This window comes from Sturnus vulgaris, chromosome 4, assembly GCF_052056855.1.
Source record: "Sturnus vulgaris isolate bStuVul1 chromosome 4, bStuVul1.hap1, whole genome shotgun sequence".
NCBI lineage: Eukaryota > Metazoa > Chordata > Aves > Passeriformes > Sturnidae > Sturnus > Sturnus vulgaris.
This window is the reverse complement of record NC_142246.1, coordinates 70,212,403-70,236,271: the sequence shown is the minus strand read 5'-3', so window position 1 is coordinate 70,236,271 and position 23,869 is coordinate 70,212,403. Positions and strand designations below refer to the sequence as shown.

Sequence of the window (23,869 nt, the reverse complement as noted above, 5' to 3'; positions counted from 1 at the left end):
TCTGCACCCTTGCCTACATTTAAGACTCTTGAAGGTATGAGGGTATTGTTCAGGCACGATTTGTTGTTACTTTTCTGGCAGTTATACCAATAAAAGCCCAGATGCAGAAGTAGCTATACTAGTCTAGAATTCTCTTAAATGGGAATACTAATTGCTGTTGTAATGAAATGCACTTAGTTATGACTTTTAACTTCATAAATAGATCTGCTGTTTAATTGTTTACAGGAGGTTGAAGAATGCTGAGGTGACTATCCTTAACAGATAAGCTAGTAACTTAATAAACCAGTTTTTCTTTATGACCTTTTTTTCCAGATCTCTCTCTCTTCATCTATAAGGTAGACATATCTAATGCAGGGATGTGTGTGCCTGTGCCTGCAGATTTATCTGTTATGTGCACACACATACAGATTTGAGAAGCTATATAGCACAGTTGTTTGCATAATGAGTTTCATTTCTCTTCACAGGTCAGCACCTTAAGCGAACCTTGGAAAAACTATTGTGTGAGCAGTCAGCACACCAAGGCAGCAGCACCCTTTGGGTAGAGCTTGTCTTGGATAAAAAGCTGAATGCTATGGTTTCACTGCCTTGTCGTTGAAGCCTTGTGGTTTCTGTGTAGGAGGCTGTATAGGCTGGACACATTCGACATCCTTGTTTCTGAGCTGTGAAATCTGTACATCTAATTTATGAAAATTATCTCTGGTTCAATTTTATTCTTTTTTTTTTTTTTTTTAATGAAGTCAACATATTTTCCTTGCATTCAGTGGAAACGGTAATGGAAATGTTTTAAGATGCACTGTGAGCATGTTTTGACCTCAAAAAGTGAGACAAATCAAGATATTCTTGGTTATGATTAAGGTTTAGGGAGGAAATTTTAAATTAAATACAGAGAGCCAGATGTGAGAGGAAAGCATTTTCTCAAGTGTAGAGACAAATAGAGTAAGTAACTGTGGGAAGTGACAGAGGCATTATAAAATAAAAATCTTCCACCTGAGAATTTGATAAAGAAAACCCCAAACAGCTAAGTAAGATAATTTAGAATAAACTATGGTACTAGTACCAGCAGTATCTGTAGTCTGAAAAGGTGGTCTAAATAAATAAATGTACAAAATCCAAGGCTATAGAATCTGAAAGTAGGACAGAGAGGGAGCTGCAGCAGAAGTAGTAGCAATCACAGCAAAACATAATTGAACAGTTGATCAGTTGTGTGGTTTTCCTTCTGTAGTTGAGTTCCACACTGCATTCAGTGAATTGATTCTCAGGATCACAGAATCATCACTTAACTGGATCCAGGAGAGCCGTGGACCCACCCTATGAGCCTTCATTCCTTCCCTCAATCCCCTCCCTTCTGCTCTGGTGAGTGGCTCCCTTTCTGTAACTCCCCAGAAAGCTGAGCTCTGCAGTACAGGGCACCTGAACCTCTAATATTGGCAAATCCCATTCTCTTCATTGTCAACTGCAATGACTGCCCAAACTTTGAGTTTTCATCAACAAGAGTTTTGTCTCTGCCAGGCAAGTTCCCAGAAGCATGTACACCATTCCCTCTAAGTGGACCTATGGGAATGAATTAAAAATGAGCAAAGACCTCTGAATAGAAAACAAAGGAGAAGAAAAATAACATTCAAGTTAATAAAACCAAGTTTCTTTGCTGAAATGTAAATGAAATTACTATTTGTGTGAAAAGAACTACTCAGTGTGATTGTGGGAGTACCAAAATCTGTCTGAAAACATTAGTCAAAGACTTCTGTGTGAATAAAGATTGAAAGTGTGATCACCCACTTAGCTATTTCAGAGGGATGACTGATATCTTAATAATTTTCAGTAATTTCCATATCAAAACATCAATAAAAGACCATAGATTTAATTCCTCTTTACTGTCTCATTGGTCCGTTCAGGAGAGTTGTTCCTTTTCAAGAAAAAAAAATTACATCAAAAGTGTTACTCTTGGAAAATTAAGGTGTCTTGTCCTGCTTGTGTTTTCTTTTCAGAAACCTAGGACAGTAAATATGATGACTGCATGTAGATGAAAATACAAGAAAATAGTAAAACTGATCTCTAAAAATATTCTTCTGGACAAGGACAATTTTCTTGTCTGTTACTTATGAGCTTCTTGCAGACTTTACAATTGATACCCGTTCCTTGAGCAGGATCGTGCTGTTTCTCTGAAGTGTAACTCGTGGGAAACCAAAAGGCAAACAAGGAGCACTGAAGATCCTAGCCCAGAACAATGGTGGCTTTTGAAAATCACATTTTTCCCATCATCACTACAAGATATGCAGATAGGCAGATAACCAAGGATTAGCTTTCTTTTGAAACACCCTGATTTTTCCCAGAAGCAATATCATAGGATTCATGTTCCTTCCCATATAGCTCAGTTTCCACTCCTGGATCTTCTGATTATCATAAGGATTACACAACTACTTTGTTTTTCAACCCATGGAAAAACCCTGTCAATGCCTTTTCTACTTGGTAGCTAAGCTTCCCAGGATAGTTGCATCTCCTGAATCTCCCCTTCTGCAGGTTTGAGCCCCTGTGTTGAGGGCACAGCTGAAAAATCAGAAGAGATGCAAAATACTTGTACTTGATAGTGCTACACAAAGGGCAAAAACGTGAAGGGAAATGGAAACATTAAACCTGAGAACAGGAAAACTCACGAGAATCTCAGAAACGGCCAGAAGAAAAAAGGAGACAAAGATGTAATTTCCAAAACAATACCCAGAGATCAAAGGAGGCTGAGGCGCTTTCAAACACTGTTTGTGGCGGATCTGCAGGGAAAGGTTCAAGAACATTGTTTCCAAAGGTGCTGTGAAAAATGCAGAGTATAGCAGAGAAGCAATAGACCCCGTAGATTTTTTTTGCCTCTTTTCCTTGCCATTGCCCTCTCCACGACTGATTTGGCCACACTGAGAGAAATGTCTCGGTTCATTTTGAATTGCCTTTAAATTGAGCAGAGATGAAACACTTCTACCCTCTGATATAATCATGTGCCATGGAAGCTCTCCTTACTCATTGTCTGAGCTGCATTGTTTCTCCTTCATTGCTAGACCTAGTTCTGTGCACACTTTCCTTCTCAGTTCTGTTCATCATGTTCTGATTGATTTTATTAAGTTTCACCAATTATGTCAAAGCTAATAAATAACTAGAAATATTAAAATGTTCTGTGCTGACACTTACATATGATCATTTCAGTTTTCCGTTAATGATATTTAATTATGAAGTTTTATTTGAAATAGTTTTAAAAGCTGGGAAAGAAACGTTTCGTCATTGTTTAAAGCAGAATGTCCAGCCTGCAGTGAGCTTTCTTGATCATCTCAATAGTTTCAGTGTATTTTGTGCCACTTCATATGGTTTCTGTCAAATTTTAAAAATCAGATGCTTTCCCTTGTTTAGGTGACCAGTCTAATATTTATAGTCATTCTCTGTACTTTCTTAGATCTTTATGATTCAGTATACGTGCTCTGAAAAATTTTTGGTTTTTTCACAGGTGACAAACAGTGACAATACAGTAAGTAACCAGTATTCCAGAAAATGGAGGACAAAGAAAAAGGACACAAGTAAAACCAGACCTTCAGCAAAAAAAGCCTGAAGATGGTTCTTGTCCTTCCTACTCGATGCAGGAGGGTGATCTGATATAAAAAAGGAAGGTTAGTAAGCCAGTGTGCCAAAGTAGAAATACCCAGACACTTCAAGGCAGTTCATAAGGGGCAGGAATAATGTAGTTTAAAGGTAAAAGAACTTCTGCCTTAATAATTTTTATCTGTTTCTAATGGGACCAGGACAATTTTCATTAACTTACCAAGCTAGGGAGTGAGGATTTGCCAGCTGTTTGGATAGGTAGCAGTTTCCTTTTTCTCTGACATAAAGATAAGTAGTAAAACTTTTGGAATTCAATCTATCTTTATGCTGCTACTTGATGTTTAAGGAAAGAAAAGTTCATGTTTTTATTAAGGCTGAGAGGATGGTCAGGAGAAGCCAGTATTTTGTACATTAAATTGTCTTCTCTGTATAAAATTGTATTTCATACCATACATTGTCTTCTCATTAGTGTAAATAATTCTTCAGTGTTATTTAAAATCTTCCATAAGTTAGTGGAAAATGGCCTCATATGGGTTGCTGTGGACTGCTGTGCCTTATTCGTTCCTTAGACCTACACAGCACTTTATTGCACCTAGTGAAAATGGGGTAAAAGAGCCTTATTTAGTTATTTTACCCATTGCCTGGAATGACAGTCCCTCTGGCTGCTTCTAGCCCTGGACTTCTTCCAAGAAGGAAGGATTCAAAGGAACTTGTACCTCCAGGGTGTTGATTTATTTCTCCTGTGAGCTAAGATTCCTTCAAGAAGGACACTGTGCAGGGACAAGAGCAGCCCAGTGGCAGGGGTGAGCATTCCCATATCTGTGTATGAATCAGAGCAGCCGAGTCCACACCTCCGTTGTCTCTCAGTCTAGTACTGAGAAAGCTTTCCAGGGCTGATTAGTCATTTGAGTGAAGTGCAACAAATGTCAGAGAAATGAATTGGAACAGAACCTCACTGAGTGTGAGGCATAGCTGCTCTCTAGTGGACTTGTGAATAGTGTCAGCAGCTCTAAGTACACTTATCCCCAGAAAATAATAATATAGATGTTCTGCTGAGAGACAGAAGGTGAAAATTCCCTACACCTGGGAGTTCAGCTGCTTGACTTTCTTGCCACCTCTTCTCTCTTTGTAGCTGACTTACAGCAGAACTACAGTGAAAAAACAATGCAGAAACAGCTTTAAAATATCTCCTGTCCAGTGCTGTGGAGAGACAATATTTCATTGTCTCTGTGTTGTGGGTTTGTTTGCAGAGGACAGTGTTTCCACTTAGCACTGTGAGAGTGACAACTATCTCAGAGCTAAGGAAAACTGTTTTATTGGAAAAGGGGGAGGTGTTCAAATACAAGTGCTTATATCCTGAGGCAGCATGGAAAGCAGAGGAAAAAATACCTGCTGCACAGAGGACTTTCACTTTTGGGAACATGAGATCTTCTTGGGCTTTCTCAGGAGAAAAGTTAATGATTTCTATGGGGTTGAGGTCAAATAAGTGCATGCACACAGAGGGCCTTGGGAAGGCAGGTCCTGCCCAGCACGGATGGGGCTGGATGTGGTGTGGAGCAGTACTCAGCCTACAAACACCTCCAGGCACAGCACTTCTATTCCTGACCTTCCCAGCAGCTGCACTGGCTCACTGTTTAGCCTGCTGTCCACTACATTTCAAGGAATTCTCCTACATCCACCAAAATGTCCCAGGCAATAATCTTCTGCCTCTATTGATTCATTGAAAGGTAATCTTTAAAAGAATTTCAGAACAAACCTATCGGTTACAATCTTTTGTTGCAATAATTTCAGCAAAAATCAGTGACACGTTTCATAAACAGCCCTTGAAATAGTTAAGGACCAAATAATGTGATTCAAACCTATTAAAGGTTTATTGGAGAGACTGAAAAATTAGTCTTTAATACTATCACCAAAATTAGGTGTGCGACAAATTGGCTTCTGGAGAGAGCCTTGGTGCTGTGCAAGAATTGCTCAGCCACAGACAAAGCAATGGTGTGCTTGTGAGTGTATTTTAGTCAAAAATCCAAAGAACAGCCCCCAATGACACTGCTGTGAAGAAAGGGAACTCCATGCTTGCTGGAACTGGGGGCACCCACAGTGATAAACCTGATTTGATTATGGATCCTCTGGCTACACCAAATGACATTCATTTTTTTTCTGGCAGGGACAAAGCCCATGATTTCTCGTTGTTAATTTGTTTCTTGTGAATAATTGTTTGCATCTTCCATTGGGAAGTTCAGTGAGTCCTTCTCCATTTACATACTTCAAAAGAGGAGGGGGGATATGGTTCTGTGCCTGAAGTGAGGAGCTAAACTAAGAGTCTGGAAGGGCTTCCACCTCTGCAGAGCAGAGTATTAAACACCTTCCTTTGACTGAGATTGAGGAAAGACTTCCTTACCTTGTTAAGTAAAAGAAGTCTGGATTTTGTAGTCTGTGTCCCCAAGTAAATGTGTATATTGTCCATTGCCCCTTCCATTGTGTAAATGTTTGAACACTTGAAGTGCTGATCTTTGGCATTACAAAAGCACCTAACCCTTAATATTGCAGAACAGATGATAGCAGTGAATGGGAAGTAAATCTCACTATTGCACTTCCATCCTTTAGTAGGAGTGATGTAATGGTGGTTTAAATGAAAAAGGCTCAAACTTTAAAAACAGGAAGTGCTTTTATGTATCCATAGGGAACTTGACAGGCACATCTGAAGGACCACCTTGATCTGTGAAAATATGTCAGTCTGATCTCTACAGAGGTGAAAATATGTACATGAAAATTAATATTGTCTATTTCCTTTTTGTTCAGCTTCCTGTATGCAGAGGCCAGGTTGTTTATTCTTGTGAATGATGCAATGGGTTAACGGATAGTATGTGGGTTATCAGCAAGGAAATCTGAAGATATAAGGACCATAACAGTACCTAATGTTTCACTTTGATTAAACTGGTGGAATTCTGTCTAAATGGAAAATTGTGAAGGCGTACAGCCTTCATTTCGTCAAGAGGATACAGTAGGAAGTAACTCAAAAGACAAATTGTCATATTATTTCTAAATTATTGTCATATAATTTCTAAATTATTAAATGCCTTGAAGGCTTTCAATTCAAAACCCATGCAGTCTTCTGACAAAAGATTTTACAAAATATATGCATAATCCTTCCTTGCTAAGGCTGAGATTTAGGGAGATGTGAGGCTCAGGAGAAGGGTTTGCTGGATTTACTTAGGAGTTAAGAGAAATCACCAGGAGGTTGCATTCTCTAACTTAGCTTGCACAAGAGAATGAATGTGTTTCCTTTTGGATGCTGCTTCCATAACAAGCAGCTTTGTGTATCTCAAAGCACTTTATTGCTTTAGAAATCTAAGTAAATTTAAAATAGCTTATATAAATAAAAAAAAAAAGTATGTCTTCCTTTTTGTTTCTTTGCTACTTTACAGAGTGCACAGCAATGCAGGATAAAGCTCAGTTGCCTCTTAGAAAGGAAAAGAGCTGGCACACAGGGAGGCTGCCCTTAATCCCTGACCCCTGAGAGCTTCAAGATCCATTGCAGAGCTTCCCTCATGGGGATGCACACCAGGCCAGGTGCCACCCGAACCCTCGTGCAGTCCAGGTAAGCCAGGAGAGAGTATCCATTCACAGGAAAGGCAGCGGCAGGACTATTTCAGGAGCTGCATTCACCATCGTGTGCCTCAATAGTTCTGAAACGCCCTTTTTTGTGTCTTATGCAAAAATACTTGATGCTTTATGTGGGCAGCAATCAAGATTATCTTTGAGGTGGGTCTAGTAGACATTGTTTCTGTGCCCAAGTGCTCTTGCTGGAATAAAGATCAAGAATAATGTTTTGTTAAGAAAATAGCAGGGAGGGAATGCCCTTGGGTTACCCCACCTTAGCTCTGCATGTTGGTGTTTTGAAACTAGGGTGGGGTGGTTTATATTTTGATAGACCATTATCTAGGAGGGAAGTAAATAACCTGAAATCTTGACCTGATTAGTGCCTTGTTCCTCACCAATGTCGTTGTTTATATGCTGCAAAAAACTGCTTGTGAGGGGAGCTAAAGACAGTTCTTCACACTAAAGGCCAACAAACAATTTTCCTGGGATGACTTCACCAAATACATCACTTTACCCAAGGCTCTGAGAATTAAGTGTACAGGCAATATTTTCCTCCTAAATCTATAGCTAAGAGGTACCTGAGTGAGTGCCTTCAGTGCCAACCACTTAGGTCCTGCTACAAGATGCAGGACCTGCATGGTGTTGGCACTGGTAAGAACCTCTGTGGCATTAGTCACAGCTAGTGGCTACCCACAGTCATTCAGGCTGTCTGAGGAAGAAAACTTGTGGGTTTGTTTCAGCTTCCTTGCTAGAAGTCTCTAAGCCAGACATCCTCATTTTGGGCAAGAGATGCACTCCCAAATCTGACTTAACCTGCTTATTTCTTGCTCTGGCCTGTCCACATCACAAGCCCTGTGCTCCCCTGATGGCGAGGGAAGAGCTCCCAGGGCCTCACTGTTTGTAAAGCCCACATCTCCCAGTTTCCTCTTTTTCACCTAGTACTGACCATTTCTCTCTCTGCCTTCAGAAACCTTGGTTTTGTTTTAAACAGATTAATTTTGTTTGCCTTGAGAGAGGCTTTTTTGTAAAACTCTGCCTCGTTGCTGCTCCACTCCTTCCTAAATCTCAGATGGAAAATGTCCCCTTCTGTCCCCAGACTTGTTTTTCTCTTCTGCTGGGACTGATTTAATTCTTGTTATGCTCTCCCAATATTGCTCAAAAGATGTAGCAGAAACCAAAGTTGTATTGTATTGAAACAGAAAACAATTTCAGAATAGGATGAATCACCCTATCTTCAACCTCCAGCTAAAAATAATTTTTAAAAAAGGATGATTCACAGTAGAAAGTCTACATGAGGTTTCTCAAATTCAGTTCTGGTTTATCATCTGTGAGGCAATTCTATGCTTGTCATTCTGGCAATGTGGAATCATTTTACTTGAAAATGGCTTTTACTGATTCATTCTGGGAGATGACTTTGTTGGTAAATTAGAAGGTTGTTTTTGCTTCTTTCATGAAGTGTATTTCAGACTATAGAAAATTGAAGTAAGTAAAAGTAAATATGTAATAAAACATAACAATAAGTACAGTCAAAATGCAACACACTTGAAGCCAGTGTGAGGCATTCCTTTTTTATGTGACACACAAGCTGTGGAACCTCAATATCATTGGGGCAAGACCTTTGGGAGGTTGAGTACAATTAGGCACACTGCTAACATCATCTCTGCTTAAATTACAGCAAAGGGATGGAAAGAAAACATCAAACTTGGGGGACAGTGATGCCTGTCATGCATTGCTTTGGATGCAGTAGTGCCTGGTGCCACAGGCTGCCAGGGCTACCCCAGCTGTGGGCTGGCTCTGGTCCCCTCAAGCTGGATCTGACCTTGCAGTTCCCTTCACCAGGGCAAAGGCTGTGACTGTTTGTGCAGCCTCTGTAGGGCTTGGCAAGCAGGATTGATACCTGGAGCTGGTGGTGCGTTGGCTTCCTTGGGGCTTCAAAGGACAGTGATTCTCCTACCTGCACCAAAATTCCTGTCCCTCTTGATCAAATCAGATCAAAATCTGGTCTGGTGTGAAGTCTGTTTCCAGTTCTGTATGGTGAGCAGACTGAGTATTTTGTAATGTGGCTGAAAATGTACCTTGTTCATATGCCTATTTTTCTATTATCAAATGATCCCCAAAGAGGGAGTCCACAGAGGAGCTTTGGTGGAAGTTGAGGTGTGCATCATCTGCAGGAGCACTCAGGAGAGCCAGCAGTGTTTGGTGGGTCTGGGTGCATTTGGGGGATTGGGCCGTGAGGGTAAGGGAAGTTCCTGAGCTCACTGCATTTAAATAAAAAGCATAAGTGCAGTAGTGAATAAAGGATAATGAAATACTCTTTAAAATTTTCTATTTCCCTAACAGGCTTTTTTCCAAATTATTGCAGGAAGATTGTGAAGTAACCAAGCTTTGCTGCCCAGGTGAGAGCAATGGAGCAGAGAAGTGGCACAAGCCTCCTCCTGAGCCCCCCCTGCTTGGCTGCCAGCCCTGGCTCCTGCAGGTCAGTGCAGTGCCTGGTGACTCCAGGAGGAAGGGTGACTAAGAGGGTGACAACAGTTAGTGGAGGCTGCCATGAAGCCCTGTCACAGGAGGTGTGACATTTATGGCAGTGCTGACATACTTGCTGTGAATTGCAGGAAGGGCACACGAGGTCGGATGGCCGAGCTCCTTGGCTCTCTCGCTGAGGGCTGTCTGGGCTAGAAATCAGCTGCTGCCTGGTGAAAGCTTTTTATGAATCACTTTTAATTAATACTCCTGAAGGTGATGGGAGGGGGCAGTATGAAGAGGGATCAGTGCTGAGTGTGGCCAGAAGCAGTGCTGCTGACAGGGCACACTTCCCATGCTGGCACAGGCACAGGAACAGCAGTGCTGTTCTGAGATCTGCAGCTGCACATAAACTCCATGTGCTGACAGTTTCCCCAGATAGGCTCTGCTAGCACAGCCAACCACATTGCTCTGAAATGAATCCAGAGGAGAGCCAGTGAGTTGATCACAGGGCTGGAACACCTCTCCTGTGAAGACAGGCTGAGAGACTTTGGTTGTTCAGCTTGGAGAAGGAAGGCTCCAGGGAAACCTTACAGCACCTTCTGGTATGTAAAAGGTACAAGAGAGCTGAGGAGGGACTTTTTGCAAGTCCAGAGGACGAGGGAGAATGGCTTTAAGCTCAAGGAGGGTAGGTTTAGATTTGATTTAGGAAGAAATTCATTACTGTAAGAGGCACGAAACAGGTTGCCCAGAAAAGTTGTGCACTCCCCATCCTTGGAGGTGTTCCAAGACCCGGTTTGATGTGGCTCTGAGCAACCTGGTCTAGTGGAAGGTTTCTTGCCCATGGTAAGGATGTTGGAATTAGATGAGCTTTAAGGTCCCTTCCAACCAAAACCATTCTATTATTTTAAGATTAACCAAATTATCACAATCTACACATTTTCTTAGAGCTACATTTCATATACTTACCAACCACATCTACTGCAAAGATGGTAGACATGATTTATTTATGATTTGTTTAGAAATAATTTTACATAATTAAACTAGTGTGCTTTGTTTGGGGGAATTTACTGTTCTTCTAGTGTATAATAGATACTCTTCCTAGCATTCTAAGGGTACTCATATTCATGTGGGGAAAAATTAAATCCTCTGTCCATAACTGAATTTCAAGATGAATATATCACAGAAAGAAAAGGATATATATTTTTTTCATGCCTTTGGTGTACTTTAAGTCTATGAGCTGTCACACCAGTAAGCAACCACCTCTTAGGGGCAGAAATGAAAGCTTCCCTTTACAAACCTGGATTCACTCACACCCATAGGTCACAAAAGCTGCAGCAACACGAGCACTGCAATTCCTACCAGGGTGCTAACAGTTCCTTTCACATGCACATTGGTGCCCCCTTTCCTCGGTGACAGGAAACCTGAGACCAGCCAGGAACTCTCTGTGTGCAAGTGTCAAAACCTGCACCTCCAGAAAGGCCTCTGGGCACTGTGGTCACTGAGCTCACACCTGGGCACACGTGGGTGTCAGTCTGTTCCCTGCCAGCACACGTGCTGCTTTGTGGCTAAAGGGACCCTGGGGACGTTCACTAAAGCCTTCTGTGTGTGCCCGTGTCTTTAACTTAGAGATGTACCCTTTTAATGTAGAACTCTACCCAAATGATGAGTGACCAAAGCTGTAACTACCCACAAGAACATTAATCCTGTGAATGCCAACAAGGCAATGTTCTAAAAAGAACAAGGTAGCATAATAAGGTGTTTAAAGATACCTTTGTTTTAATGAAGTGAAATATAAAAATGTAGGCTGATCTTTTGTCACTTCTACAGTTTTGCCTTACATTTTGCAATCCCATACATGAATAGCAGTAAGTTTTTATTCTAACACCAATTTGCTCACAGATTTGTATTTCTGAGGGTAATATAGACAGGTGTTTTGTAGATTTGATCTTAATTACAGGCAAAGACAAATTCATCTGCCAAAGCAGTGTTCAGCCACGTGACAGTTTTCCAGCAGCAGGTAATCCACAGGTGCTGAAAAGATTATCAGATGTCAAAGGTTCTCATTCAAGGTTGCTTTTAAAATGATGTTGTCTGTCTACTGGAAATGTTTGACTTTGTCAGAGGGTGTTTCCTTAAGTGTTATTTCTGCAAGTGGGAATGGCATAAGAAAGGTTTTTACTTGGTAGAAAGTTGGGTTTCACTCAGCAGACTAGGACTCAGATATTCCATGAAGTTCTGAATTGAATTAAATAAAGTGACTTAACATCAGTGAAGTTAATTTAAATTTACATTTATATGAATCAGAGGCCTAGGCAACCCAAAATATGAATTTTTTGCTTATGAAGTTAAAAAAAAAAAAAATAGCAGCACTCACTGTACAGTTTGGAAAGCTGTCCTGTGGTATAGCCAGATGAATTTCTTTCCTTTGCACCCATGCTCAGGATTAGGGTAGAAACTTTGATTTCAGGCTAATAATTTCAGAAACCATCTATTTCATACACACAGTAATAAACATGAGAGGGATAGCAGAAGGTTTCTGCCAGAGCAATGCCACCTATGTTCTACCCTGTCAGGAAGGAACCAAATGGACAGGTTCGTGAATACAGCAAAAGGGTGTTGAAGAAAAATGTCTTTATCCACATACTCATGGAGTACATGGCCAATCTTACCAAGTTTCACAATGAATCGTAGGTGGGAACTGAAAAAAGCAAACTGTTGCCTAAACATCATTACCGTAAGTGTAAAGGAAAAGAAACATTGTAGGTGGGGATTGTAGTTCTGAGCCATTCCTTTGGTGTCTTATATGTAACTGTCCCAAAAAAACCCCAATAGGACTTCACCGTCACAAATGTCCCGTTCTGCAGACAGCCTGCCTGTTCTTGCCTGGTTGGCCACAACCCCTGAGCACTTCTGACAACGAGAAAAAAAAAAAAAAAAAAAAAAAGAATGCCATTTGACGTATTTCACATTTCCACTCCTGTTCAGTGCTCTTTTTCCTTCTGTCTGCGGTTGTTTAACCTTGATCCAGTCATTCAGGTGAGAATAGAGAAAAGTGGAAACAAGGCTATGTATTTTTCCTCCTGTGTGTCGAGACACAGCACAGTCAGAGATGGACTCAGTGGCCTTCGAGCTGAAGTGTTCTTTAAAAACAAAACAATATTTTGATTATGGCTCAGTGACATTTAATTTCTGCAGCCAATAGTAATTCTTTTGCCACCTGGAATAGTGACTGTTGAATTTTCCCCTGAACCACAGAGGAGATTGTGGGGAAGCACCGTCCAGGTGCCAAACTCCAGAATCCATGTGCAGCCAAGGATCAATTCTACATTTTGCAAAATCATCCTTTGCCTGTGCGTGCTTAGACTTTATTATTTGCAAGCTGTTCAGCTGCAACAAAAATTTCCGTGGAGTAGGGAGCAGGGAAATGTGTTTTGGGATAAAATCCAGGCTGCTGTTTCCAGCCTGTGAGCTGCCTACATTTCACTGGCAGCTAAAATTAAGTGACTCAGTCCTGTGTGGTCACAGTCAGTCAGAAAATAGCAATGTTCGTGGCAAGCAGGGTGCTGTGGCTGGCCCCAGCCTATTGAGCAAATCAGTGTTTACAACGACCACTGCACTTTTCCTTTCTCTGCTGTAACACCTAGAGCAGCCTGCTTAATTTTTCAATAGCCAAGTACACCAGTGATAGCAGGGCCAGTGCTTTCAGAAGTGAGTCTTGGAAATAGTGGGTGAAAATTGCCTCCTCTATTTAGACACCTAAATAAAATGCCTGCCTTCAGAAGCACATTCTGAAAGCCCCGGACCTTATCATTAGTGACATATTGTTGAGATCTGTTATCTGTGTGGTTCCACAAGTGACCTAGAATAAGAAGAGAAGAATTCTTGTTTTTAGAAATGGAAGAATTTGCCCTTTAGGGAGTCCTCCATGACGCAGAAATATTCAGGCTGTCTGCTGGCCTTTGCTTTGACTATCATTGCATGGGATGTTCTTTCTAAGCAGTGTGGAATTGCCCAGTGGCAATCAACGAGCAGAAGCAGCTGGAGATATGATCCAGGATGGTTTTGTTGGCAGTGCTGCTTTCCCAGAGTGAGCAGGGTTGGGACAGAAAATCCACCGCAGCACGAGTGAGCAGCAGGAAAGCAGAGCAGGGGGAATTCATGGCACACCACAGCAGCTGGAGGGACTGCTGCAGGCCACAGCCACAGTGTCTTGAGGTTTGAGTGGATTGAGGTTGCCCTCGGATTTTTCACTGATTTATTTCAGTGTATCTGCAGCCAAAAAAATCAGGTCTGACTTTCTTTTAGCATCACTTTAGCACAGCCAAAGCAGACTTTTTGCTGTCAGCTGCAGGAGGGTGCAAAGATTTGGGACAGGGTCTGTTCTCAATGTCAGGGAGCAGCACACAGGTCCTGGGTTCTAAGCACAGTAAAGGGAACTTGTGTGGGCAGCTAAGGGCATCAGAGGGGTTTGGGCTGTGTATTTCTACTGTTTCATGTTGCACAGGGTCTGGCTGCAGATTTATATCAACTGGGAGTCAGGAAACATGAATATACACACATTTGATTTTGTCATTGTTATTATGAAGACAACACCCCAAAGACCCTAATTCTAGCTTACAGGAATAACTAAAGCCTGCCTAATCTCCACTAGGATTTCACTTTCAAGTTAACTCCAATTAAGAATACTAATTTTTTCAGAGGTAAGCTCTTGCTAGAAAGAGTAGGTTTTTTTAAATCATTGGATTTAGATGGACATTATAGGACTCAACACATACGCTGAAGTGTTGGTCTAAGTGGACTAAGGAAGAGGTCCTTTATTTGGATTTCTGCCTCTAGGTACAACGTTGCAATTTCTCAAACATCATCCTTTTCTGATTGAATAATGAAGGAGAAAATTGTTTCCTGAAAGAGCTTGTGAGAGGCAGAGCACTGTCTAATATTTGATCTAGACAAAGTTAAATTAGGGAAAAAAAAAACTTGCAGGAGACCATTAGCCACTTTTTCTGTCAGAAATAAGCAAAAAATAATTGCCATGCAAGGCAAAGTCTGTCTACACATCCTAGAAATTCAATATTTAGTAGAAGTACTCATCACTGCAAGATCTTTTTCTCTCTTTTGGTAAACTCCACAAGAAAGAATAAAAATAGATAAACTATACGGGCGCCCATCAGTCTTAATGCAGAATATGCCTGTCTGCACATGGAGTTATTCAGAAAGATCTGCTCTTCAGCACATCCAGCTTCCACCCTTAGAAATGCAGAGCAGGATCATCCCCTTAAACAAGAGCTAAAGTCTTCCCAAAACTATTCTATAGAGACACTATTCTATAGTCTTACCTTTTTTAAATGTGCATTCTCCTTCCAAATTACTGATCCATAAAGTTGCAGATGCTAGTACTGACATGAGAGCTGTGCGAGGGAAAGAAAAAAGATGATTAAACAATTTGCCTCTGTCAATGGCTTCAAGACAAACAGTTCTACATTTCTTTGGTCTAAGAAGAAACAGGTCTGCAGAGAGGCTTCTTAATATAAAAGAAATTCAGCCTAACTTCTGGTTAAATACATCTGTTGGCTTGTGGGGGCTTCTCTTACTCAGAATTGCAGTGGGATTCACAGGAACATTTGTTTACTATGTATCCAATCAACCACTACAACCTTTACCATGGTAGCTAAATTAAACAGGAAAGAGCAATGCATTAGGATATTACTGGCATTTGCAATGTAGTTCTTAAGGTCTGTTCAAGATGAAAAACATACAGAGGTCATAAACACATGTTACTGGAATGAAATTTCACAGGAACCAGAAGACACCCACTTCTTCAGGGCAAAAATTGCTAAAAGGCATGATGTGACACTGGAAAAGATTAGATATATAAAATAGAGGATATCAGTACAACTAGATATAAATCAGAAGTCTCCAGCTACAGGTCAGAAACGTTAGTGCTTTAATAGACTGTTCTTGATTCCTCTGGATTCAAATTTGGAATGCTGGACTTCAAAATTCCCCAAATTTGCGTGACATGGAAGATGTGCAGCTGAGGGCATATCATGTCAAACAAAAACGAGTTCATAGTCAAAGACCGTGCTGAGAAAACCTGGCATCATCCCAAGGGAATATTTCTTCCTTAAATCCTTAAGCCTATTTTGGAGTGATTTATTCTAAACAAAAAATTAAAGGAGTTTGCTTTTGCAGGGTAGAAGAGGTTTTCTTCGGGGTGTGGATTGCAGCCAGCACAAGTTGAGATGCTAGCACTTTGTTTGCAGATCACACTGGCCAAAGTTTTTATGCCAGGCAGCAGAGTGATTATCACTACAGTTAATCTTCATTTCCAATAATTTTCCTGTACTTTATGAGTTAAATGGGGAAACAGCACAATATTGCCTAACAGCTGTCTGAAAGTAAATGTGTTTGTATTTGTAAGGAATGGGGGCATTTGGATGAGTACTGTGGATTTTTTTACAAGACCTTATGCTGATACCAGCCTGAGATAAACATCTGGTGTACAAAATAATGCAAACAATGAGAAAGATTAATAAATTGAATGCTTTTTCTGTCAATAGCAAGAATCCAGTGGGAAAATCTGCAAGGCCATGCAATTAAAGGCTAATAATGGAACTCAGCAACAGGCTGAATGAAGGTTGAACAAGTGAATATAGCTGCTGCTCTTTAACTTATGAGAGTTGGGCTTTGCAAGTGTACTGCCTTTCCCTAGCAATTTTCTGTGCCTCCAGAGACTTATGGACACTGTTGGAGGACAGGAATTAATGAATTAATGAGTTAATTATGCTGCTCCTGTACTCACAGAGAGATTTGTTTGAGATTCCAGTTTTACTCCAAAAGCAAAATGGTGTTCTCTTACGTAAACCTTATGGTTTTAAATCATGGCATAACGAGATCTAACAAAGTGGCAAGTGTAATTTTAAAATACTGTGGGTTTTCACTCTTGCTCTTCTCAAGGTTAGTTCCAAAATCTCAAAAACTTCTCCCAGCACTTCCTCATTTTCAATCATATTGTTCAAATTTTGCCATTCCTGTCAGAACCTTCATTTTGGGGTCCTTTGAACTGCCCAGAGTAAAACTTGAGACATTGTGCTGATATCAGTCCTCATAGTCCTGAAATGAGGTTTGTCCTCTTTGAAGGCAGAAAAAACCAGTGTGTTCACAACTTCCATCCATTGCAAAAACAAAACCTCCAAAACCTCCACATACATCACCCAGCATTGCTGTAGAAATACATCTGTAATGAACCAGATTCTGCTGATGTTGAAGCAGGTCTGTCTCTGGCTTTTCTTTCCAAGCTGTCTAACCTCATTCACAGCAGAGCCACAGGCAGAGGTGTGGTGCATGCCTGCACAGTCTGCTCTTAAAAACTTAATTTCTGCATTAGTCTCTCACTGTTGACTCCTGCTTTCCTCCATCTGCCTATGCTTTTGTACCAGAGCAAATCTTGGCGTTGAGAGATGGGGACTAAGAGGAGGTGCTTGGAACTGTTTCACAGGGTTTCTATGTACAAAAGCATTTCTGAACCACTTAAAATATTTTGGTTAAAGTAGATCAGTATCTGCCAAAAATAAGCCCTCAGGTGCATTTCCACAGCCACATGAAACAAGCAACCACCTGTGACTGAGTTGTGCAAGTTGTACAGTACCAACAGGATCCTGCTTTTCCGTATTTTTGCATCCTCAGATAAGGCATGCAAGTTGTATTTGATAGCAAGTGCTACGATGTGATGTAAATAAGTCAAACCTTGTCTGGTTTGCTGAAGAAGAAATTATTAAGTGTTTCTATTTTTTGATCAATAATGGTGAGAGCCTGACTTAATTTGGAAAGGAAACAAAGAGCATTGATGGAAAATGACCACTGAAAGCCACATTGTCCTGTGTGCCTGAAGACTTTACTGGGTATCCAATGAGCTGCTGAGTTATTGACATCAGACTCTGGGATGCTAAAGGCTCTGCACAGACTCTGGACTGAGGCTGTGTGCTGATGTTTAAAAAGTCAAATGGAAAGCTTGGCAACTGATAAATTTATCACACCAGTGTGCATTTTTGTGCTTAGTCTTTAACACTGTTAAAGCCTGCTCCCTGTCTCTTTCCTTTAATAATTGAAGGCAAACCCTTTCCTGCACGTGGAAGTAGCTGTCAGCTTGTTATAAATGAATAAAGAAGGAAGGGTACGTGTCATTGGAGATGTTCAAGGCGTGATCTGAACTGTACCATACCTCTGCTTGCTACCAGACCAAAAGCCAATCCCTGAAGTCGTATGGCTGCTGTTTTTCAGAACAACACCGTGTTTCCCTGAGCTCTGGATTGTGCATACCTGGATGAATCACAGCTCCCTGGGCACAGGTGGGCAGGGAATGTATTGGCAATTACATTAGAGAGGCCCTGATGGAGGAGATCATCTTTACACAAAGCAGGGAGGAGGAAAGATGATACTCTGCTGGTTACAGGACATTGTATCTGCCAGAAATCTCTCTCATAGCTATTCCCATAGTCACATAAAACAAGCAGCCACCTGTGAGCACACTGTGTAACACATCCTGTGTTTAAAGATGTTCATATTTTTGTGCCAATCCACCCATTGGAGAGGGTCGGGGATACAGAACTTGCACTTTCACTCTAAGCCTTGGAGAACTTCCTCCATTGCTCTCTGGTGTGTGCCTTTCATTTGTGTCTTGAAATGATCCTGTTATTCTTCAGTAAAAGGTGAAAATGCATCCAAATCTCCTTTAAAATTCAGTTTTTTATCTTTAAAAAGGACATCTGGAAAAATGGTACTGATGTTTACTAGTAGGGGTTAGACTGAGCATCATCTTTGTCTAGTGTGTACTCAGTAATGTGAAGATTTTATTCACAAGGTTAAACATTCCTCTTGTGCCTCTGTTACTGCAGGATTCTTCTTGGCTTTCATGTAATACTTGCCTGCTACTGCAAAACTAATTTTCCAAGTCTACCTCTCTGCTTAAATTCTGTGATGTCTCTGCCAGATTAGGTGCAAATGAAATGCCTGTTCCTCCAAGGCCAGCTATAGGGTACTCTCAGCCTCGTGATCTTCTCTCACTTGCTGTTGGTACATTCCCTTCCACCTCCCACTGACCTGTGCTCCAAGGCTCTGCCACCTTCCTGTTACATATTTAAGAGTGAACATTTTTTGGTGTTTCCAAAGCATCCCAGTTTAAGTCATCTTCAGACAGCTTTTCTAAGAAATTATTATTGGAAAGATGTTAACATTCCCTGGATTTCTGGCCAATACTGTTATCTTAGGTGTTATCTGTCTTCTGCTGAGGCTCAAAGCTTTCTAGGGCATGTGGCTATTACAGTTCTGCCTGGATAGTCCCTAAAACAACTCATATGCAAATTAAAAAGAGTGGTAATTGCTAGGAACTCAGTGAGCGTTATCAATTAACATCTACTGAAGTTGATGTAATGTTTTAAAAGAGATGGGGCCTTGAACAAGTCAGTCTCTCAATGGAAACTGCTGAAATAAGTGTGAAATGATTTCTTTTTGTCTAAGGTTTATGCCACCTTTTGACCCGCAAGAGTTTCAGGATGGCAACAATGCCACAAAGAATTACTGTTCTAGACTCCATTTTCCATCAAATACCTAGATTCAGTTTGAATCAGTGCTTCACTCTTAAAAACAAATCATTTTGTATCTTAAAAGGAATTAATCTGCACTTTGACATTTGCAGGTGCTATTCAAAAAGCACATTAAACTTTTGAACTCCAGGACAATGAGCCAGCAGCTCACATGCGATTTGTTGATGTAAATTGATTCTGACTCCAGCATCTAGAAGGAAATTCAGTCCAAGAATGCAGCTGTAGATATTTAGAAATGTCTCAGATCTGTGAAGAATCACCATAAAGTAGTTTGGGTGAAAAGGGAAATGCTGAACGCAGCAAAGGGAGCATCTGTGGTGGAGCCAAACTTTCTTTCCTCAGAAGAAAATGTTGGTGTTGAACACCAGTGTTAAAATATTCAAGTGGTGACCCAGTCATGGTAAAGGAATTGTTGGCAGATTGATTACAGAGGCAGGCTCTGGTCTGCCCATCAGACTGGGCCAAAAGCACTTGGTCTGGTAAATGGATGCATGCCTAGACAGAGCTAGGAAACGCTGGTTTGTTTTTCCCTTGACACATAGCTATTTTCTCCTGTCTGTCCTTTCCTGTGTTTTGGTCAGTATGGGCATGGAATAAATGTGACAGGGAATGGATGTCAGAGGAAGTTCCCTCTCCTTTATTTTCTGCATGGTCTTGCTGTTTAACCTTCCTAGTAGAAGTTTCAGGTGGCTAAACAGAAGGCACAGGGGCAGCAGCTTTGCTAAGGAGGCACAAGGAGGAGGACGAGAAGCCTCTAAGGAAGCATGGCACTGGTGAAGAAGGATTGTGTTAGGGTTGTGGGATTGGCTGGGCCACTGATGCCAGTTCTGATCCAAATGGCCTTTAAGCCATAGGAGACCTGGGGTGGGAGGGTTTGTACTGCCCAGGGCTGACTGAGGCTGTTTGATTGCTTTCCTAAGGCAACCTTTCGCAGTGCCAGCAGAGCTCTCCAGTTGCCACCTCAGTGCGGAAGCAAACATTTAGGGATGTCAGGTCTCTTCCTGTCCCCTTTACAGGAGCAGCTTCTCAAAAGAGCTTTTGTCTGGAGCAACTGCCATGCTGGGCAAATTGCCAAAAAACATGCTGCAGCAAATTGCTGTCTGCTGGGCAAACCCATGCTGGTCTGTTCCTGTGTTTCCTTTCCCAAGAGCAATACCCAACCCTAGGCTGGAGGGCCAGGCCTTGGCTGCCTGACCCAGGATGCTTGTGGTCTTGTCAGAATAACACCACCCTCAACATGAGCTTGTCAAGAGTCACAGGGAACATGGAAGGAAACAAGATGGATCTGGGAGCAACGTCTTGGGTTGCTCTCCCAGCGGGATGCTTGCAGAGCCATCATCTGAAGCAGCGTTGGCAGGATTCAGCCAGTACTGGAAAATTCAGAGTTTGAAGCCACCCTGGCTGATTGCACCCAGCCCTGCAATCATGGAATAAGGCTGGGGCTGAGATGGGTGGAAGGTGAAAGCAGCACCACTGGTGACCCTCACCGGAGCCACGAGGGCTGTGCTGGCCACAACAGCACGGCAAGAGCTGAGACTTCCTTAAGCCCTTGTGCTTGAACGCAAACAGCCTGGGCTGAGGAAGACGAGGAAGGGCAAGGTGCGATGTGCTCCTCGCCAAAAAGCAGTGAGACAGGATGAGGTGGGACAGCAGAGGCCTTGTGCTGGTGGCCCTGGCATGTCCCCGTGCGGGGAGGTAGAGCCTGGTCACACACCTTGCCGTGTTGGGTTTGGCAAAGCAGCGGGGCTGTGGGCGGGCAGTGCTGGCCCGGGCTCCGCTCGCAGCTCCCCGGGATGCTGTCGGCGCGGTCCTGGCACGCTGGCCCCGAGCCCGCGGCCACCGCCCGCACCACAATCTCCCCTTTGTTTTTGGTGCCGACGCATCCAGAGGCTGTAGCTGCGTTTCCTACACCCACTGGGAGGATGTGGGATTTTCCTGGCTGCAAAATGCAGCAGCAAGAAGCTCTGCAGGCTGGGCCAGTGACTCAGCTGCCAATGATGGGCAAGGACAGTTCAGACGGGCTCTCCCATCTCGGTGTGTGCACCAGCCCAAGCCATGGTGCCCTTGTTTTCCACCCTACTCCTAATATTGCCACACAAGAGAAGAAATTGATCTCGCCAGCAGGAGATACCCCAACTGGTTTGGAGAAACAAACAGATGATTTTTATTTTCAAAATATTTCATTCCTTTCATCACAGTCATTTCTGCAGAAATACAGTCAGAAGTTGCTGTGTAGGAGTGTGGATTTCTGGTAACAAGGCCACCTACACAAATCCACCACAGCAAATAGGAAGCTCATACCTAAAGCCTCCATTGTCTAAGGCCCAGTTTTGCAGAAGTGCAAAAGCATTGCTTAGTCCCTCTGCAGGCAATGGGAATGGATGATGCTGAGCCCTTGGCAGGAGAGGGTCAGGATTGCACCATCCTAGGCCTTGACTCGGTGAGTCACGGCATTGCAGGCATTTGGGAGTCAGGAGAATTCTGAAAAAAATCCCCGTGCAGTAAATAATGTCCTGTTAAATTATCTACTGCATCTTGGGTTGATAGTAAGAAGAATAAAAGTACCTGTTTCTTCCCTCCTGCCTTCTAAAAGCTCTTTCATTTCCTGGAAAAACTCCTTTAATTGTGATACATGAGCGTTTTCAACTCACATTTTCTCTTGGATTTGTAATATTGTTATTTTTAATGTTATTAGCAATAATAGAGTTGTTTTCTGCAGAATGAGCCTACGTATCTAGCCCACCCAGACAGTGACCCGGTTTATGAGGATTCGACAAAAAGTATTTATATATTCCACAGCACAAGGAGAAATAATATTCAAACCTCTTGGCCATTTTGATGAGTATTTTATTGGTTCCTAATGTTAAGGAGGAGGATGGGAAAGAGCATGTAAAGGGATATGTTTACCAAACACTAGTCTCAACTATGGTAATTTTCTGCTTAGAGAAAATAATTGTAGTTTTAGCACCTGTTTTGCCTGATATCTGGCTCTAGGTGGCCTATACCTTCACTGACATGGATTTTTTCATATAGGCAAAAATCTCCTTTTATTTCTGCAAAAGGTACCTGTCATTCCACAACTAACATCAATAACTTCATTGATAATTTAGTAAACCTGATAGGAAAAAAACCCAAACAAACCCTAAAAAACTTTGTTAGAATGATATCCTTTCCAAAAGGAGCTATTCTGCAGCAGTTCTCTTCAACCTCACTAGTGTATTAAGGACTGATTTAAACAAAACATTCAAAAGATTTGTGGAAACTGTGCTTCTGTGGATTCCTTGGCCAGTCATGTCCTAAGCTCTCTAAAGAGGAAACATGGAGAACACAGACTTAAAACTTACACAGAGATGATCTAATATCATGTTTTTAGAAGCTGCTTAAATGTTGCTTTTTTAAACTGAAATACCTTCTGATGTTTCTAACTCAATCTACAATGTTTGTGGTTACTTTTTCCTTGATGTTTAGAGCTTTCATACTACTCATTTGGATGTCTTAAAAAATTAAGAGGAAAGTATGGATCTGTTTTCTCTATATTGAGGTGGAGATGGAACTATACTAGGAAGCAATTTCAGACAATAGGATGGTTGTGTGAATTATGTTGGTTTTGTTTCATTGCACTAAGCTATGTTTTTGGGTAGAGAGTGGTCCAAAATAATTTTGGAAATGGGCTATGTTGGCTGTTCCATTTGCCTCCCATGGAAACCTGTTCTTATGGCTTTATTTAATGTGGGGAGGTTCATTTCATAGTGAAACTTAAGTCACTGCTAGAACCAGTTAGAAGCTTTCCAAGGAGACAAAGTGGCCTTGAGAGCAAGGGAATTTTACACCTTTGCAGCTCAGGCTTGACAGCTTTGCTTTGTTAATATTCTCTGTGTTGAATCTAATTCAGGCAAGGAAAAAAAAAATGCCTTGAGCAATGTCAAGTTCAGTAATTTATGGCAGCCAGGACTGCAAAGTGATCAAGAGCTATAGGTTTAGGTCCCCACAAGGCCATTGGAGTTATGCCACATCCCTAAAGGTCAACACACTCACCTTGGGGACAAGAGTCTAATTCTCAAATCCTTGTTCCTCTTGACTCGAAGCAAGGCCACGATTCCAGCTTTCCCACATCCCAAGGGAGGGCCACAAGCATCCTGCAGTGAGCCTGGCTCTGTCTCTGTGCTGGAAGTGGTTCCATTTGATAGCAGTATTCCCAAAGGGACAAAACAACTCTACAGAGTGGTCAGAGCACTCGGGGGGACTGTGTGAAAGGCAAGCTGAGTTCTCTGCTCTCCTGAGAGAGTGCCTGCAATTATTGATACAGAGTGGGAGTTTCAGAAAGTGTGGTTTGGGGGTTTAGCTTTGAACAACTGACTAATAATTACAGCTTTTTGCACATGGGTTGTGAGAGAAGCCTTGCGTTGTTCCTTTCAGAGAAAATAATTCTGTATCCAACCACTGTTTCAAGCCCGGTGTGGATGATGTTTGTGCACCTACTTTCCCTCGTCATTGAAAGCCACAGCGGAGGCAGAGCAGCATCAAAGCCTCGCTCAGCTCACACGTCAGGAGCTGGATGCCCTCTAGCGAGGCTGCCACGCTCTCAGGGCTTATCGGCCCTCATTCTATGGAGAGGTGTGGCACAAAGGAAA

General features: G+C 41.9%; 1 protein-coding gene across 2 annotated transcripts in view; it reads left to right on the top strand.

Annotated features, from left to right (window-relative positions):
- Window positions 1-560: 560 nt before the first annotated feature.
- Window positions 561-23,869, top strand: part of BBS12 (Bardet-Biedl syndrome 12) — a 33,281-nt gene continuing 9,972 nt past the window's right edge. Inside the window, exons 1-4 of one of the 2 annotated variants that reach the window (XM_088164186.1) lie at window positions 561-1,353; window positions 1,986-3,641; window positions 6,999-7,171; window positions 9,536-9,649. The gene's annotated coding sequence lies outside the window, so the exon portion shown is untranslated. Of the gene's footprint in view, window positions 3,642-6,998; window positions 7,172-9,535; window positions 9,650-23,869 lie in introns of both variants that reach the window. The other variant, XM_088164185.1, reaches the window with a different exon arrangement.